The 15,161-nt window shown below is 33.8% G+C and overlaps 1 protein-coding gene across 1 annotated transcript in view; it reads left to right on the top strand.

Annotated features, from left to right (window-relative positions):
- Positions 1-14,147, top strand: part of LOC106166918 (NEDD4 family-interacting protein 1) — a 50,054-nt gene extending 35,907 nt beyond the window's left edge. The window contains exon 8 of the mRNA XM_087007487.1: positions 13,755-14,147. The gene's annotated coding sequence lies outside the window, so the exon portion shown is untranslated. The remainder of the gene's footprint in view (positions 1-13,754) is intronic.
- The last annotated feature ends 1,014 nt before the right edge of the window (positions 14,148-15,161 follow it).

Genomic DNA, 15,161 nt, shown 5'->3' with positions numbered 1-15,161 from the left:
CAGTTGTTGACTGAAGCCTGCTGCCAAATCATGGAAAACAGAAGACACCTTGCACTTATGTCCATTTCCTGCTGTCACTGACCAGTCCACTGTTAGGGTACAGCTTGACCACATTGACCCTGGTAACATAGTGCTGAGTTTTGTTTGAAAACCTCACTGAATTGACACAGTGCGGAGTTTTGTTTTAATAGTTCGGACTGAATGTGGCATATGTCCTCATTGACATTTCCATCATTAATTAGCCTTTGAATAAATAAATTTGAAACTGACTGACAATACTTAGTTTTTTAATTAGTTTATGAAATTTGAAATCTTACAAATCATAGGAACCAAGTAGGCTGACTGCCTAGATGAATTGTTTGTAACAGCAGCATTCTATTCAGGTAGTTTCTTATAATATTAGTAGATCTATAAAAACATCTTATGTTTTTGTTTAATTGTTTAGGAATAAAAAGAATCCCTGAAATGACATCTTTAGTCAGTTTTTATGAAAAGCTCTAGTTAGAGACGTCCATTGTCAAAAGTGGAGCGAGTTTATGAAGCAAAGAGGGTGACAAATGGAAAATAACAACAAAAGATGATCACAGTTTGTCTAGATGTTTATAACAATGAGAAAACATCACACTGCACACTAACACAATTACACACCTTTACAATATCTTTGGCGAATCTTTTTTATTATGATATTTAATAACATTATGTATACTTTAAAGTTTTCATTTCATAAATGACCAATGGATACTTTTTTTAAGTTGACCTACACCACCTTGACCTGTGGGGAAGGCAGGTATTTTGACAGTTGACAAAATTTCTGGCACCAGTATCTATCAATAGAAACACATAAAGATGAACGACAAACTAATTGTTATTTTCAACATAGAAACTTGGCATGGATTTGGGACTGAAGCAAATTTCAAAGTTGTTTAAGCATTGTCTTAGGCTGTCATTGATAGATGAGTGTGCGCTCCTCTTTGCTCTATGCCCAAATCTTGCAGACAGTTATTACTGCTTGGATGACAATGCTTTGGTGTAATTCAGTGTTTTTCTTACAATTTGATGCATTTAATCCCTAGGCAGCATCATTACCTTTACCGTTTAGAACCATAAAAATTGACATTTATTAAGCATGAAAATAATTATGGAATAGAGAATAAGAGTGAGGCTGTTTAAGTCAAGTTTAGCTGATGGCCATTCTCAGGCAGGTATTGATTCTGCCAGGCTTTTTTTTCTCAGCAGACACCTGCTTTAAAAAGAGAATAAAATAAATTAGTCTGTGATGATCAATAAAAATGAAATATAGTGTCATGTGTATGTATAAACTTAATATTTGATGTGATTGAAAGTTCTTCCAACATACCCACAACAGAATGATTTGTGAAGTAACAAATGTGATATTTCACATTTCGCAAGCAAGGTCAGTGGGATGTTCAATATTCACAGCCCTACTAAAATATTGTAATAAATACTGAATTGAAATTGTGCTACATTTCCATTAATGACATCTAGGATAGCATTACACAAGCACTGGGACTTCATGTTTGGGTCCTACCCTGTCAAAATATAGGTACACCCCAAGTGAAGCTCAAAGGGTTTAAAATAATGGAGTGTTTTGATCACGCAGCTAACTGCAGCACCCTGAAGTGAAAGAAATAATTGGCATCTTTGAAGTTTCGAAATTATTTTGTCTGAATTTAGAAAATGTGTAAACTCATGTTAAAATGTAATTTATTTGATTTTTGGATCAGCATTTGTATCTAAAAAAGATTTTAATTTTAGTATATTTGGTATATCTACATTTTAGATAGTAGTACATAACAATATGACATCCTCAGCTATATCTTTGTCCCTTGATGCAGCTCAGTTGCATAGAAATAAAATATAGGAACAGAATGTTTGTAGGGTACCATACATTTTTTTACCTTAATGACAAAAAATAGAGATGCAACGTGAATGCTCCATGCAAAAACAAAATTGTCAGAGTTTTAAGTCCAGTGCGCCCCCCCCCCCCCCCCAAATATCACAGCTGTGGCTACAGATCAAATAGCATCTTCTTATTCATTGTAAATCAGCCTAATGAGACTATTTAATTGAATTACAGATCAAAGGGCCTGTTCAGCCCCATTGGTGTACATGAATATTTCAGTGGTTGTGGTGGGTGGCTTTAGCTGACCTTTTCAGACGAAACCTTCAGGTTTCTATATAAGGAATGAGTCTTGATGTCTCGCAGTATGGGGATACTGTATTTATAGTCTGTCAGTTTTGTTGTTATTGGTTTGTTAAGTTTTTTGTCATTAATAAGGAGCGATAAAGTATGATTATTGAAAATATAGTTATTTTTCTAAAAATCTCAGTTCTTTACCTATAATTTTTACCTTTCCAGTATTTGTTTCTTAGTAAAATCCTGGACTTATTATACATGGTATAACAAATTTTTTATTAACAATATTTACTCAGTGTGTATGTATGTGTGTGTGTGTGTGTGTGTGTGTGTGTGTGTGTGTGTGTGTGTGTGTGTGTATATATATATATATATATATATATATATATATATATATATATATATATATATATATATATATATATATATATATATATATATATATATATATGTAAGGTAAAGAAAATATTGTTTAAATTAGTTTGTAAATTGCATTGGATTTTATTTATTATTTATGTATTGCATACAATTATCACATACATTAAACAGGGGAACATTATATTTTCTGATAGCATCAGATTATGAAGTAATAAAATGAAACTCAACTCTGAATCCTCAAAGAACTCTAATGCACTGTGTTAAAAATTATCACAGATTTAATCATATATATCCCTTTGAAGTGTTTTGTGTTTAAATTAATCCTGTTACTGGTATCTGAAGAGGATAGCATCAGTAAATAAGTTTATACGAATTGAGCAGGTTTTTTGGTGTTGACCAAACATGGTACCACAATTAAAGATTTAATAGTAATTCCTGTTCACTTTGAAGATAACCATCAGTAAATATGTTCATAATAGAATTAAAATCACTTTAGCTGTTTGATGATTAAAAGAAGCCATGATAAGATAGACTGTACCTCAATCTTGTTAGATACTTTAGACACAATCAATAAATTTTACTTATGTGTGATGACTTGGACCCTATGATACATGGTGGATCTAAGGTGTTCCTAAAAGAAAGTGATGGATAAAATGATAGACAGAAATCCTCTTTCTGTTTGATATATCAGAGAAGCCAAATACTAATACATGTAACAGCTTCTTTCTGGTTGCTATTGGAAGAATACATAACCTAAATAGGCTTAACCTTCCTCATTAGTAACATCAAAGAAGATAGATTCACTGATGCTGTAAGGATTCTTCACACCTTACATAATATTAAGGACTATATCTGATAGTGTTATGCTAAGTGGAATCCCGTCCTGCTCACTGATTAATATTACAGTATGTTAGGAGATGTTCAGATGATGCTGATGATAAGGCTGATTTAGTATAGATCATCAGAAAGATGATCTCCAAAGTTTTACTGAATCAGTTCATCAGAGGTTGAAGGTTTTAAGAATATCATGGAGCGATATAAGCAAAAACATATGTGTCAGTCTACTTGTCAGTGTCAGTGCATCAGTACTTGGGCCCAATGTTCACAACCAAGTTGAGCTGTGGCCTAATACATAAAGCACAGTGTATTTGATTTTAAATTTTTGGCTTTATTTAAAATTATTTTGGTAATTTTTTCCATACAATCAATCGATAAAAATATATGAATAGGCTCTATGTTAATAAATCGACATGGAAATTGTCATTTCAATTTTTTTTATTTTATCTCTTATCCTATAATGTCATTTTTAAGTGTATTTGTTTTGTGATTTCCATGCCTTGTGTACTTTTAATATGCCATTAAGCCTCTAATCTGCAGCATAGCATTTTGAGAGAAATAAAGAACACTGTTTGAGATTCATTCCACAGACTTCCTAAGAACAGGAAACAGTCCATTGTTTACAAATTAACATCAATATTTTTTGGATTCAAGTGGCTATCATTAAGCTGTTAACTTTGCCTTGCAAATCAGTTAAGAGAGGATGAGGTTGACACGGTATCTGTGTCACTGTGGTGTTTGAGACAGTTAAGTCAGCACTGTCTTGGTTTACAATGGCAGATCTGGGGGTGGGGAGGGGTGAAGAGTGCATGGACACTTGTTCCCCCCTCCTCCCAGGTTCAGAACTTTCACCTCCCCCTCACCACCACCACTCCCCCCCCCCCCCCCCAAAAAAAAAGGAAGGTTTACTGAATGAAGCTATTAGTTTTTCATAAATGTGCCATACAAATTTAATCTATTTTAAATATGCAATAACCACAATGAAGTCAGGCAGAAATTTTTGATTTGTGTGCTCTTCCCACTTCCATATATTTTTTAATTGTTGAACATATGTATCATATACATTTTTATGTATAGGGTTCCCAAATGAGGATCCAGCATTGTATAATTTTTCAATAACCATGCACCCAAAGACGAATTTAAAAAAAAAATCACATCCTCAACACATGGAAACACATTTTCAATATGCTTTTTTTTTTTTTTTTTAGGTGTGTGAGATAGAAGTAAATAGATAAAAAGAATAAAAGAAAGAAATAATGAAAGGTTGACTGAGTGAAGCTATTATTATTCCATCACTGTGCCAAACAACTTAGTATGTTTTAGGTTAAAATGCACAGTGATCCCAAGTGAAGCAAAGCAAATATTTTTTTCTGTCCTTCTTCCTCTCTCCCTCCCCCCCTCCCCCCCTCTGCCAACCACCCACCAACCAACCACCCAGCAAAACCTTTAGGCCCCAATTACATATATATATTTCTTTAGCTTAATTGTACATATGTGGCAAATAAGTTTATTGTATAGAAGTCTGAAATGAGTATCCAATATTGTAGAATTTTTTATTTTTATTTACCATGTACTGAAAGACCAATTTGTTTAAAATCATATCCACAACACATGACAGCAAAATTTCAATATGATTTATTTCTTTCACGTTAACTGCGTAAAAGACTGCTTTCCTCAACAACTACTGCCCACGTATTTGTCACCTTACTGCCACTGTTAGGAGTACAATTGACTTTAATTGAAAATATTAGCAGCAAGTACAATGGCGTTATTAGATGCGTCTGTTTCCAGTTATAAAAAGGATGCTTTGATTATCACTACCCACATTATTATGATTATGGATTTAATCACACAGGATGTGACTGAGGTGTTTTTCCTTGAATTCTATAGAAGAGAAGGTTATGGTGACATGCACCAAACCAAACTTACATCATTACTCTGTGAATGAAGAAGAGCAAGTTTTCACATTTTGGCTCAAACAGAGAAAATTGTCAAAACAAGTGCTCACAGTGCTCTTGGAGTCATGTTATTGTCACACAAGTTAAATTAAAACTGAAAATTGATCAAACTTTTTGTTCAAAAACTTTGCCTTGCAAATCAGTTTAGAGAGGATGAGGTTGACATAGTATCTGTGTCATCATGGTGTGTGAGACAGTTATGATGAGAGACTGTCAGCACTGTTTACAGTGGCAGATCATCATCTTGGGGGTGGGGGTGAGGAGTGCATGGACACTTGTTCCTCCCTCCTACCAGCTTCAGAAGTTTTGTCCCCTCCCCCACCCCCCCAAAAAAAAAAATATAAGTAAATGAATTAAAAAAATAAAAGAGAGAAGGAATGAAAGGTTGACTGAGTGAAGCTATTGTTATTCCATGACTGTGCCAAACAACTTAGTATGTTTTAGGTTAAAATGCACAGTGATCCCAAGTGAAGCAAAGCAAATATATTTTTTTCTGTCCTTCTTCCTCTCTCCCTTCCCCCACCACTCTGCCAATCACCCACCCCAGCAAAACCTTTAGGCCCCAATTACATATATATATATATATATATATTTCTTTAGTTCAATTGTACATATGTGGCAAATAAGTTTATTGTTTAGATGTCTGAAATGAGGATCCAATATTGTAGAATTTTTCATTTTTATTTACCATGTACTAAAAGACCAATTTGTTTAAAATCATGTCCTCAACACATGACAGCAAAATTTCAATATGATTTATTTTTTCACGTTAACTGCATCAAAGACTGCTTTCCTCAATGACTACTGCCCACGTATTTGTCACCTTACTGCCACTGTTAGGAGTACAATTGACTTTAATTGAAAATATTAGCAGCAAGTACAATGGCGTTATTAGATGCGTCTGTTTCCAGTTTTAAAAAGGATGCTTTGATTATCACTACCCACAATATTATGATTATGGATTTAATCATGAAGAAAGGATATGTCTGAGGTGTTTTTCCTTGAATTCTATAGAAGAGAAGGTTATGGTGCATCCACCAAACCAAACTTACATCATTACTCTGCGAATGAACTAGAGCAAGTTTTCACATTTTGACTCAGACAGAGAAAATTGTCCAAATATGTACTCGCAGTGCTCTTGGAGTCATGTTATTGTCACACAAGTTAACTTAAACCTGAAAATTGATTAAACTTTTTGTTCAAAAACTTTGCCTAGCAAGTCAGTTTAGAGAGGATGAGATTGACATGGTATCTGTGTCACCGTGGTGTGTAGTTATGATGTGAGACTGTCACCACTGTTTACAGTGGCAGAACTGGGGGGTGAGGAGTGCAAGATACTTGTTCCCTCCTCCTACCAGCTTCAGAAGTTTCACCCCCCACCCCCCCCAAAAAAAAAAAATTATAAGTAAATAAATAAAAAGAATAAAAGAAAGAAATAATGAAAGGTTGACTGAGTGAAGCTATTTATATTCCATCACTGTACCAAACAACTTAGTATGTTTTAGTTTAATTGTACATTTGTGGCAAATAAGTTTATTGTATAGATGTCTGAAATGAGAATCCAATATTGTAGAATTTTTCACTTTTATTTACCATGCACTGAAAGACCAATTTGTTTAAAATGACGTCCTCAACACTTTACAGCAAAATTTCAATATGATATATTTTTTCACGTTAACTGCGTAAAAGACTGCTTTCCTCAACAACTACTGCCCACGTATTTGTCACCTTATTGCCACTGTTAGGAGTACAATTGACTTCAATGGAAAATATTAGCAACAAGTACAATAGCATTATTAGATGCACCTGTTTCCAGTTTTAAAAAGGATGCTTTGATTATCACTACCCACATTATTAAGATTATGAATTTAATCACACAGGATGTGACTGAGGTGTTTTTCCTTGAATTCTATTATGGTGACATGCACCAAACCAAACTTACATCATTACTCTGCAAATTAACAAGAGCAAGTTTTCACATTTTGTTTTCACATTTTGTTTTCACATTTTGGCTCAGACAGAGAAAATTGTCTAAATATGTGCTCACAGTGCTCTTGGAGTCATATGTTATTGTTACACATGTTATCTTAAAACTGAAAATTGATCAAACTTTTCAATTAAAAATTTTGTCTGATTTCATGTTATCATTTGGAGTCATGTTATTGTCACATAAGTTATCTTAAAACTGAAAATTGATCAAACGTTTCGATCCAAAAACTCTGCCCGATTTGTTCATTGCATGGCCAACATAAATGAAAAAAGTGTTGGCCTGAAGCATTACCTTTGCATTTTACGTAGCACCATATTTCATTTAATTATACTACTAATGATTTATCTTGGCCCGGTCAAAGTAGACTAAAACTTTAGTCTAAGAGTTTATACTTACTGAGTTAAAAATTCATTTTTAAAACAGATCCCAGTTTATTACTTTATTATACGTATTCAGGTTAAATTAAAAGTATTGTATCAGAATTGTACAGAGGATATCTTACAGCCTTAAATAACAGTATTACATCCAGGCTGATATTTACCCTTGGCCAATATTGTAAAAATATGTTGGCCTTTTTTTTCTTTTTTTCTTTTTTTTTTTTTTTTATCATCCAAGGCTAATATTGTGAAATTGTTTAGATTGTTCATTTTTCCCTTTTATTAATTTTTCAAGGCAACCGCCTTTGGAAGACCCATAACAAGGCCATCTAAATTTGACACTATTTACATCACTTAGTTCACTTTAGATTTGTTTTTAGGTTGATAATGAGCTAAATTTAGCACTACTTACATCACCTAGGCCATTTTAGATTTGTGTTTTAGGTTTGTAAGGAGAACATGAATAAAAAGATCAGTTATGATAATTTATAACCACACTGTTCCGGTGAGTGGTGTACCACAGACATAATTATAGCGGATGTCACATGATCAGCTGTGTCATCTAGAAATTTGAAGTACACAGAGGGTGGGCCCTTGGACTAGGGGTGACATATGCTAACATTTGTACAGTATTGTGTCGTGGACTTGATTCCATGCTAAAAGAAATTGCCTTAATAAATAAAAATATATTTTAAGAAATTGAAATCAAATAGATATATAATGTATTTATTTGTATTTTTATTGATTTTTCTCAGAATTTTACTTTTATGTAAAGCTGTAAATATTGACTTACAATACACCCACTTAATATACTCATCCATGTTTTGTGGAGGTTTTGTTTAATACATGTGCCATGAAATCTGGATATGGTAATGCGTGACCTGTGCACAGTCGATATTCTAAGGGGAAACGGGCTGCCATAAAACTCAGGAAAAGTGAAGTAATTATGTCTTTGTCAGCAGAAAGAAATATACGAAACTGACAGATAAGTCCTGATTGCAGAAGATAGGCATCAGGTTGGATTTACTATGACATTTCCGTCCCTTCAAAAAGAATTGGTGCAGTGTGTCGAGAATATAGGTTAGAGACACTATTGCAGTTGTCAAAAAAGAACAGTATGACAAAATACAGTATAAGATCATTTCTGTATGTCTCTGTGACATGAGTTGATATTTTGGAGGCAAATTTTAATTATGCATTTAGGCCTGTTTTTCACTGATTAAATGATAGAAAATGCATATGATTACTTGTGAAACTGTTCTTAAGCCCTATAAATGCATTTAATCCAGCACCTGTTGCTGCATTTTTGAGCAGTCACTCAAAAACATTTGTTTAGAATTTTCCTTACACCACCTTAAATCTCTCTCTCTCTCTCTCTCTCTCTCTCTCTCTCTGTCTACCCTATTCTCTCTCTCTCTCTCTCTCTCTGCACCCTCTTTCTGTCCTCTTTCTCTCTCTCCTTCTTTCCCTCTCTCTCTGCCCTCTTTTTCTCCCTTATTTCCCCTCTCTCTCTCTCTCTCTTCATTCTAACTTGTGAAACATAAGCATTATCCACCTCAGGCCCGTAGCCAGGGGGGGTTCGGGGGGTTCGAAAGAACCGCCCCTTTTGCTGGAAAAAGGTCCACTCTGGGTAAAATTTGATCTAGGTACATGAAGTTTTTATGGGAAAAGGTCCACTTTTTCAGAAAAAGAACCCCCCTTTTGAAATTGCTGGCTACGGGCCTGCACCTTTTGTCTTTATCTCTCTCTCCCTTTCTCTCTGCGCTCTTCCCTCTCTCTCCCCTCCCTCTTTCAGGAGTTCTGCATACTGTACATGTATGTTGTTTCAGCCTTCCCATCTCACATGTGCAAGATTAGCACATAAAGCAGACCAGCTTCCAACACATATGCTGCAGAAAGGAATAATTTGACGTTTGGGGGCCTTAATCACCAAAATCATTCTAAGATCCTGCAACACTGTGAGAAAAAGTGAAGAAGTAGGTAAATCTGATATGGCTGCAATAGTCTAAGTGTGTGTATGGCACTAAGTGTTTACCTTTAAAACTATGAAAATTGTGTCACTTTGTGTCATGACATCAGAAATAAAGAAGGACAGTATTCATCCGTAAAAGAAAGTCATGCAGATCTTATAGGGATAGTATGCAATTTCGTCCTCTCCCAAATTACCTGGGATTTCTTATAGTAATCTACAATTATATATTTAAGAATAAATTGTATGTGAAGCATTTATTAACATACTTTAAAATTTTGGTATTAAGGAAAATATTTGCATCATTTTTACCATACAAAACTTTAAGTATTTAAGTATTAAGTATTAAAAAACAACTCATTTTGTAAAGGTTATTTAATTGCATATAACTTCTTTTAAAAAAATCACATCTTTTGAACTGCAGCAGACATTTTTGTTTAAAAGAGGTTCGAAAAAGTTAATTTAAGATTAATGTAATTAGATATAAAACAAATGTATTTTTTTACACATTGGCCCTCGTACAAGAGGTGGATGGCACTCTAATGCACTTCTAAAGAAACAACTAATAACGTTTTAACCTCACGTATGGGCTCGACTTATCATTATCAAGAAGGGATGAAAAAAAGGTCATGTGACCATGCAATGTTTTGGCTGTGAAAAATGGGAAGTTTACTTTTGTGTTTTGGAGTGCAGGAAATGATCTGTCTTCATGCAAAACACATGTACTTTTTTCACGTAATGAAATTGTATACAAATGATGTCTAGTGTTTCCAGTATGCAGTGAAAACACAGAGTGATGGATCACAGTCCTCGATAATGAGCAGTGAGGAAGGACACATGGGGGTATTTGGAAAAATGGTGGGAAGATCGAACAGGACTTTTTTTCCCAATATACTCTTAGTGCAGAGACATTTGTGTTTGAACTATTTGGGGTTATATTGTTAATTATTGTATAAGGTAACCTGGAAAGGTAGCCGTACATTTTGTGGTTCTCATTGCTTTTATTTCAAAGATTTTATATCATTGGAAAGAAATAAAAAGAGAGCCTATCCTAGGCGTATTTTCAATCCCACCTATGTTTTTTTTTAACTAAAGCCATAACTTTTAGTTTTCACTGGGACAGAAGAAATTAAAATGTAAAATTGGATGTTATTGACTGTTGAAGATTATTCATAAAAGCCTTTAAAATAGAATTTAATAAAAGGTTGTGCAGAAAAAAAATTATTTACCCATAATATATATTATTGAAATATTTCAAATGTCAAAGTTTTATAGCTATCTTAAATGGAACTTTCATTTTATTTAAAATAATTTATTTTTGTGCAAAGAAATATGGAAATATAGCAAGGATATTTTATAAAAGACAGTGACATAGACCTCGAATCATCTCTGCTCTAATTTTCATGTTTTTTTCATTTTTCAAAACACTCATGACTTAAAAAACAAGAAGCAGTGCAGAGATCAAAATAGATGCCACTATGTTTTTCAGTCATGATATATTGCAATGGAAATTTGATGCAAGGAACTGTTCTCAGTGTCTGTCTTGTTAATAATACATCAATGCATGGAAATTACACTTGATAGTGAAGTGCACTCAGTCCCCCCCCTCCCCCCCCCCCACACACACCTCTCTCTCTCTCTCTCTCTCTCTCTCTCATTCTCTCTCTCTCTCTCTCTCTCAGAACTAGACTAGAATTTAGATGTTTTCATTGAATTGTAAACATGAACATCAAACTAGTTGACTGTGTGGTCTCTGTGGAAGTTTTAGATTTATGCATGTACCTATATGCCCTGTGCATTTATCTGCTAGGGTGGTCAGTTAATGGGGGAAATTCAATCCAGTGAAGTCAAATTGCTATAGGTCCTCAGTTACTGTAGAAATTGTGCCTATGCATAAGAATGAGGTGTACAGAATATAGATCCACTGCTAATTTTCCCATTGTTGGAGGGGGAGGTAGATGACTGCTTCCTACATTTCACAAAGGCAAAATAGGCAGTTGTTTTGTATCAAGCGCAGCAAAGTTTTGCTATTGATTAGCATTATATAACTTCAATATGTGTTTAAAAAGTTAAAACTGCATTTGTTAAAAAAAGAAACATTGAAATAAATTCAAGATGGCACATAGTGGTGTTTGATGGGAAGAGTTGGCTACAGATTTTGGTTGACACCACCTAAAATTCAAAACGGAAATTGTATTTGGAAACAGTAAAAATTAAATTATGGCAATGGGCATCAAGGAATAGTTTCAAAGGTACAATATGTTGCATTGAAGTAATTTGTTTAAAACAATTACCTTCATATCGATTATATTCAACACAACTGATCTATGGGGGACTTTTGACAATATATTGTAGATTTTTCTTTTTTTTCATCTTTTTGTTTTAATATGAATTTAGTTATTGTGGAAATGCACTGTCTTAAATAACCTTTACATTTTCCTCTTGTTCTGACATTACTTTTAATTTACACAATATGAGATACAACTGCATTCCCTTTTTATCCTGATAAATCAGTAAGTTTGCTTATATCAGTTTATGCATAGATTGCATGTCAAAGTTTACTATCAGCTTGAACTTAAGTGTCAAAGAAAGAAGTATGGACATCCTCCTTATAAGTACATTAGCGAGGGAAACCAGTTCTGTCATGTTTCTGTGTTGCTGGTTATTAAATCTCTCCATATATACTGTTTACGCCTCCTAGCCCTGACCTTACTCATTGAATCAAAAACAGAGTTGTATTAAGCTTGGCTTTTTGGATGACAGCAGCATTCTTTTCAGGATTGATGCCACGGAGTTAAAGCAGTGGCAGCATGCAATTGTTTCTCTCTTGTGGATTGGAGTTTGGTTTTACTCTGATGTGACATATCTCTGACATTATATGATTTTAGATTAAATTTGGTGAATGATAATGATCAGAGGAACTGACTTTGAGAGATACAATTTAAATTTATTTTTTCTTCCTCTTCTTAAGTGTCAGACTGTCAGGCTCTCTCTGTTGTAGTTGTGTATGTCTATATATTTTTTATGCTGATTATTACTTTTGTCATGTGTGAGTCCCCTAACTCCTCAACTTCAGTGTGATATTTTCAATAAAAGCTATAAAAAATACTATATAACATATCACAAACTAATTAGGTGCTTTTTGCCTTAAATTCATATTTTATTACAGTAGTGAGGTAACACTGCAAATTCCTTTAACTATTTCAATATTTATTAAAATAAATTTTAGTCATTGTAATGCTGCGCTTCTTTTTCATTATTCTGTATTCATTTACTTAATTTTCCCCATTTTGTCAGTGAAGCATACACACTTTTACTAAACAGACATGGCCATGGTCAAGTGTTTTAGGTCTCATTCCCATTGACACTTTCACTCTATATAGATCGATCCAACTCCGAGGGGACTGAATGTCCTTAGTCTAACAGATTAACATGCTTCCTCCTGGCTTTCAGTAGAATACAGAATACCTGGTGATTAAATGAGTACCTTGGAAACAAGAGGAGGCATTTTAATCTGTTATGATTATCTGAGTGATGGCATTCAGCGAGAGTCCCAATGGAGTTTGATCGATCTATGTAGACTGATAGTTGCAATGGGAATAAGCCCTTTGTTAACATTAGATGCCTAAAAACTCAGCTTCTGATAAAATGAAAAAAAAAACTTAACATGACATTTCATGTTTTATTATTTGATGCTATGTCAGTCAAGATTTACTTTGCAGGAGCAGACAAGGTCCACGATAACCATGCTAATGCATGCAAGATAGTGAAAGAAAAAAGATTTTAAAATGACTGGCATAGCGGCTAGCCTCCTGAGTGTTATTTGGTATGACAAAGAATGTTATCAGTATGGAATCATCATCATAAGTGAACATTTTTTCAATGACTTTTTCAGGATGTTGTGACCTAAACATCATATTAGTGTTTTGGTACATGTTACTGCATAAATGGTGCCAAAGACAAGTTGTCCATGAAAGCATTTAAAGTAGTCCATTTTTTCCAGATAAGATCCCAGTAATGCAAATCCATAAGCTAAGTTATTGGAAAGGTAAAATCAATGAAAAAGTTTTGTTTCGTTACTTTTTAGGCATATGGTTGATGTGGACTTCAGAAAATAAAAGAAGAAAAGAAAAGAAAAACAATGGGGGCCCAACCTGAATGGCTGAAGATGCATCATGAACTGAATGACAAAACATTTCTCACATTAAAAAAAAAATTCAAAGCACCTCTGATAGTACATAAAGCATGGTAACATACATAAGTTCATGTCTTCACTGATGTCTTTCACTTGATGCTTGTTATTAATTATAATGAATATGGTGATAAATATAAAGAATATGGGCATGAGGCTGTTAAGAAAGTTGACATTTTATATTTTGTGTTGATTTTTACCAGTGGCAATTATTGCATAAATTTCTAGTTTTTATTTATCACAGACCTTCTTTTGTTATAATAAATACAGAATTTTTGTTATTCTTCACATGAGCTTTTTCATTCTTGTTTTTATGCTTAATATTTGTTAAATAACTAAAAAAATGTGAAATTAATTTGGAAATGTCTTCAGAATGGCAAGTATCTTTACATTGACTTTTAGCAAAATAATTCTACTGAATGCACATATATATCTTTTGGTTACTGCTCTCTTTTCATCTCTTGGATTTACATCACATATAATCTCAACTTGATCCACGTAAATTTTGGGCTTTGTCAGTGCTGGGGTCTAGGCGTGGCACTTGTTGCAATGCACCCCTGTCCAAAATTTGCAAAATTAATTGCTAAATATCTCCCAAACTGAAGGAATTATGGGAAAATTTCTACAGATGGCTTACCGAAAATCATGTGGAGATTTAAAATATGCCCTTGGATTTGACCTTTATTTCAAGGTCAAACAGGCAAAATTTTTCTAAAAATGAGAATTTTTTGCAAGAAAAATTTATTTTTGCCAATTTTCAGAAACTACATTGACCTTTGACCTACTTTTCGCCATGAACTACACTTCACAAATTTGGAATAAAACTATTTTTACCTATGATTTTGTTTTAAATGGTAATTTTCAACAAAATTATTGAGAACTTTTGTTTACTGCATTTTATAGAGCTTGTCAAGCACAACACTGAAGGTGGTGTCCCTTTTTTTGCTTTTCCATACAAATGCCCTTACTCCAGTGGTGGTACAATACCCAGAGGCAGTATCACCTCTCTGATCCTCTAGTTGAATAAATGAAAACAAAGTAACTGAGGATAACATATCGCTGACATATTGTATGTCTAATCTGGGTAATGTGTTAGTTTTTAGGCACATTTAAACTTTTACCCAATTTTCATTGCAGTTTTTGGAGAAATGCATTTCAGATGTAATGCTTCAAGGCTCAGGAAACATTCACTTATATATTTGAAAAAAACATACATGGTTTTTATGGGGGGAGTGATCAGCAGCGTCATGGATTATATAAAATCTCCCTTCTTTGTCTGAATCTAAATAGGGAGTATTGATA

This window comes from Lingula anatina, chromosome 3 (assembly GCF_051362555.1).
Source record: "Lingula anatina isolate TDL-2025a chromosome 3, LinAna3.0, whole genome shotgun sequence".
Taxonomy (NCBI): Eukaryota; Metazoa; Brachiopoda; class Lingulata; order Lingulida; family Lingulidae; genus Lingula; species Lingula anatina.
Note: the sequence above shows the minus strand (reverse complement) of the source record. Positions and strands in the feature narration are given on the sequence as shown.